We start from the raw sequence: 5,209 nt of genomic DNA, 5'->3' as shown, positions 1-5,209 counted from the left end.
ACCCTGGAGAGCAGGGCGCGACCCTCGCGTCGCCTCCCCGCCCGCGGCTGCCCACGCAGGAAACTCCTGGCACCCGGCCAGGAGAGGGCGGCGGAGCCCCAACAGCATCGCGCCTGAGTCCTCCCCATAAATGCCCTGTCCAAGGAAACTTGGACAGCAGCCCCAGCCTCCTTTCTAACCAGACTCACCCCCCACGACCCCCATTAATGTGTCCCAGAGCAGGAGGCTGAAAAATCCGCTTCCAAGTTGCCCTGGTCTGGGCCGAGTGGATCTCAGCCACCGACGCACCTCCAGGCTCCCGCCCGCCGGCACCTCTCGGGACGGGGCTCGCCTGCCTCCATCACCCCTCCTGGGCGCCTGGTCCGCAGATGGGGGCCTGCGGGCCCGCTCGTCTACGGTCGGCACGGCTGCCACCCCAGGGCAGATGCGGGTGCAGAGGCCTCTCAGGGCGCTCGGGAGCGACTTGCAAGGCCGACCTTGGGTGGGCTAGGGTGTGACCTCCCTTAACTCGGTCGCTTGTTCTCTGGGAGAAAAACTAGTCTCCTCCCCAGGGTTCCTCAGGCCCCGCAGCTCTTCTGCTCTTTTTCTACTTAAGGGGCTGGCAACTTACCCCGAGAAACATCTTTTGGATGAAACACAAGCCAGACCAAGCGTTTTGAGTCACCTCACTCCCAATCCTGCCCATCTGGTTCTTTGGTGGTGGTGGGGATCTATGTTTTTAACCAATGTAGACGTTCCTCTGGAGTACTACCTCAGTTCTCACTTGCTGCAGGCCACACAAGCTTCAGGGCTGTTTGCATTCGGGACTGAGCTGCCCAGCAGGGGGCTAAGGCCCTATGTTCCCGAAGCCTCAACTTGGTGGCCCAGTTTCTGGATCTGTGCAAGGGGGAACCGGGAAACTGTTGTTTTTGTTTTGTTTTGTTTTGGTACCAGGGATCGAACTGGGGACCTTGGGCTTGCAAGGCAGGCAGTGGAACCACTGAGCTTAATCCCTGGCCCAGAAAGTTGGTGCCCTTAGGTCAAGAAAAGTCAGGGAGGCCGGGTATTTAGCTCAGTGATTTCTTCGGCGCCTGCCTCCAAAGCACAAAGTCCCGAGTTCAAAAAGAAAAGTCAGGGAAGTGACTTTTCCTTTACAGTTGGGGCGCCCCCTGTATTACCCTCAAATATTTAGGTCTCACACCAACAAGTTCAATATAATTATTCATTTCCCCAACTGGGGTTCATTTTAAGCACTCATTTACATAACGCAGTTTGCAAAACGTTGTAGGTTGGGGCACAGAGAGCTCACCAACTCAAAATCCTGGTCTCAAACGTGCCAAGCCCTGGGGCCAGCCCAGCAATCCCCAGGGCGGAAACACAGCCCTGCCGGCCTCTTATTCCGGTAGCAACCCTGGCACACTGAGGCAGGCACGGAGCCAGATTGCCAGAGGCATCACGCTGGCCTTTCCACCCCCCCCCCAATGTCCAGCAATTAACACCATTTGCTGGAATTTGCCTTTCCGGAGCTTCTTCTAAAGGCTTTCGATAATGAGAGAGGAGAGATCCATTAGCATTCCCAGCAGCACGGACTGTAATTAACCAACCACCTTCACGCCAGCGGCATCTGCAGGTCACAGACCAAGGCTCAGGGTCCAGGAAGACCATGCGGCCTTCCAAAGACCTGCTCGCAGGTCCTTCCCAAACTGCCCTCTCTCTGTCGGCCAAAGCAACCGACTTCTTGAGTGTTTGGCTGAAGGGCTTTGAAGCTCAACGCTTCATTTTCATCACCTGAAAAGGTCAGGCTAATACCGTCACCCCAAGACTGCAAGTGAATACAACCCGGGAGGGGCGCTGGGCCCGGGAACTTCCTTAGCAACTTTGCTAGGTGATGGGCCGCCATTTTGGGAGAAGACGCTTGAGCAAATAATTTGAGGGAGGAAAGCAACCCGTAACTATGAGTGTGCGCAGCTGACTTGGACGTGGGGATTTGGCCACTATCAAGGCTATCAAGAGAAATCCAGCTCCAAGTTGGGCAGTATGGGGTTGTGCCAACTTGGAAGAATCTGTCTCTTTTGGCCAAAGTAACTGATGTATGAACACCTTTCTAACTCTGCAGAAATAAGAATTCTTAGAATGCTGGATTCGGGCACTCAGTGCTCCAAGTACCATAGACACTGAACTCACAGTGTGTCCACGTGGGACAGACAGTCCCACAGAATCTGAGCACTTCCGCTTCCTTCCGCACACTGTGGTCTAAGCCCAGGGGCAGAGACCTTCCTTTGGTGGCTTTTGCCCACCTGGAGCCCTCCCAGAGGGCAGTGGTTTGTTTGCTGCTTCTGGGTAAGGACAGGGTGTTCCCAAAGCCAGGGTCCGGGCTATCAGTCCACAAATAGATATTCAGGGCCTACAGTGTGTGTGTCCCTGGAGGACGAGAAATAAATATGACAGCCCCTGCTGTATTCGGAGCCTAAATATCTCCCAAAGGTCCAGGTTGATGCCACTAGGTGGTGGCAGGCCCTTTAAGAGGTGGGGCCCTGTGGGCGGTCCTTAGGGCACAGTGGGCGTGGCCTCAAAGGGCACCTTGGGAGCTGGCCTTACCCGCATTCTCTTTTGCTTCCTGGCTATGGGTGTGAGGTGTGCTGCGCCCCGTGCTCCCTGCCACTGCCATCCTGGATGCCCACCAGGGACCAAAGCCACGGGGTCTACCTGATTTTGCCCTGGAATCTCAAAAACTGTGAGCTGGAAATAAACCTTTCCTTTTTGTAAATTTACCATACCAGCTATGTCACGATAGTGACAGAAAGCTAACAGACAGCCAGCCCCTTTGTGAGAACTGTGGTGGAAACAGCTAATAGAAAAAGAGTGATTGGGAAAAGAGACGTTAGAACGAGACTTTAATAAAACTGTGCTGCATCTTCTGAGGTGTCTTGTAGGATTTGTTTTGGAGTAATGGCTGATATTCTGATGTGCTCTTATGTGAGATGCTACAGTTCTAGACAGTTTGAGCACAGGTAGGTTTCATGATCACCCTGTGTGCACTGAGGAAACGGAGGCAGAAGAGCTTAGTAAACGTAGAGCCCTTGCTTGGTGTGCATTCAGTGCAATGGTGGTGCTCTGGTCTGCCCCAGGCTTACAGTCAGGCAGGACAGATTCCTGCGAGTAAAGTGTAACAGGCAGGCAGAACAGACATAGAACCTAGGCACCAGGGCCTCTGGCCTGGCTGAGGGTCCATGGTCGTGGGGCCCTCCCGAAGTGGGGTGTGCCAGGGGAAGATGCAGGCAGGTGGGCAGAGATGTGGCTTTCCTGAGGGGCAGCACAAGCTGGAGTACAGGAGCTGAGGAGCTGGAGGAGGGGAGATACTGCAGCGGGGCCCCCACCCAAGGCCTCCAGATTAGCAATTTCTTCTTTGGGGAGTCCACTGTGTGTGGGTGGTAAAATAATACACATGTGACACCCCACCCCAAGCAGCTGCATCTCAGTCTCTAGGGAAACAGCACGGGCAACAGCTGCTTTTTGGTAGTGCTGGAGATAAAAGCCAGGGCCTTGCCTGCCTGTGACCCAAGGGCATTACCACTGAGCTGCAGCGCATGAACAAGAGTCTGTCTAATGAGGATGCCTAGGGGGCTGATGTGTAGAGGAATCTCTAGGTTCCTAAATTCTGCTACCTGCGTCCCTCCATCAACCCTGTGTGTGTACATAGAACATCAGGCTTATAGTCAAGGCAAGACAGAATAGGCTTTTCAGTAACGTAGAGGCTGGCGTGTCACCCAGGCTGGACCAATCCTGCCACCCAACATGAGCGAATCAGACCTTTCCTGAGACTGTTGATGTAGGAGAAGCCCTATTTCCAGTGTCCTATTCCAACACATGATGAATTTCGAGGTGGTAATCTGGCATGAAGGTGACTGTTTATGCGTGTTGGGGCTGAGGCTGCATTGGCAGAGCTGCCACTTAATTATTTATCTCATACTGGGGATTGAACCCAGGGCTTTCTCACTGAACTATGTATCCTCTCAGCCCTTAATAAAAACAAAAACAAAAACAAAAAACTTTGAGACAGGTGCGTGCCAAATCACTAAGTTGCCCAGGCTGGATTTGAACCTGGAATCTTCCTGCCTCAGCCTCCCACAGTGCTGGGATTAAAGGTGTGTCCACTGGGCCCAACCTCCATACTGTTCAAGTTGCATTTTATCTTGGGAACTCAGGGGGCTGCTACACATTTTCAGGGCTATGGCACCTTCAGGCCATGTGTGCCCCCTGCAGGTCATCCTTGGGTTCTGAGCTACCCCAGGACCTCTCTAGCTATGGAAACCACTGTCCTAATTGGCATGGCACTAGCTTGGATTTAGATTTCTCCCACTTGGGCCAAGAGATCCCTGCCTCATATGGAGAAAGCTCATGGTTCAGTATTGGTCCCAGGTATTTTGGCCAACCAGTGCAGCCAGTGGCTCCTAAGCCATCGTTTACTTATGGCCACGGACTTGGTAACATCTCTGCAGCAGCCTCCCATTCTCCACCCCTGCCCTGAACAACTTCTGCTCGCACCATGTCATAAGAAGCAGCGGTGCTTCGCTCTGTAACTCAGTGGGATCAAGTCTTTGTTATTTATAGCTCTAATTCTTCCTTCAAACTTCACCAGCTGGCTTGGGGTCTGGTCCTCTCAGATCTGAGGACCTCATCCTTGTTCACACTCTCCATAATCATCAGGGTTTTAGACTTTGTTCCAATCACCTTGCTGGCTTCGTCTTTCTGTGCCAAAGCTCTCAGGAGCAAAGCAGCCTTGGTACTGTGGAAGAGTCTCCCTGCTTACCCTTCTACCTTTGGGCAGAGATGTTTTCTGCAGAGGAAGGGACTAAAACTACTAGGTCTCTACAGCCTGAGTAGAACACTATTTTGGCTTGGTTTCTAGTACCATTTCTGATAGCATTCTGCCATTTTCTGAACGCTTGGTCCTGTGTGGCTCTTTAGCAAACAAGCATTTTGCAAAGACCCTAAAATCCTCTTTGGTGGCTATAAACAGACTACAGGGTCCATTTTCCTGTAATTTGGATTATGTTCTTGTAAATGTGTTAACTGAGTCTTGTGCCCACAAAAGCTTCACTTGCATTTTCTTGCTCACTCATAAGCTTGTCCTGTAGTTAATCACCATTTGTTTGCTATTTCTGCAGAGCCTTCCTTTCATCCATAGGCCTGGTACCATCTGAGCTTTCTCGCCTTCAGATAATCTGTG

This window comes from Fukomys damarensis, unplaced genomic scaffold, assembly GCF_012274545.1.
Source record: "Fukomys damarensis isolate Sample0158 unplaced genomic scaffold, DMR_v1.0_HiC HiC_scaffold_7, whole genome shotgun sequence".
NCBI classification, from domain to species: domain Eukaryota; kingdom Metazoa; phylum Chordata; class Mammalia; order Rodentia; family Bathyergidae; genus Fukomys; species Fukomys damarensis.
This window is presented reverse-complemented; position numbering follows the sequence as displayed.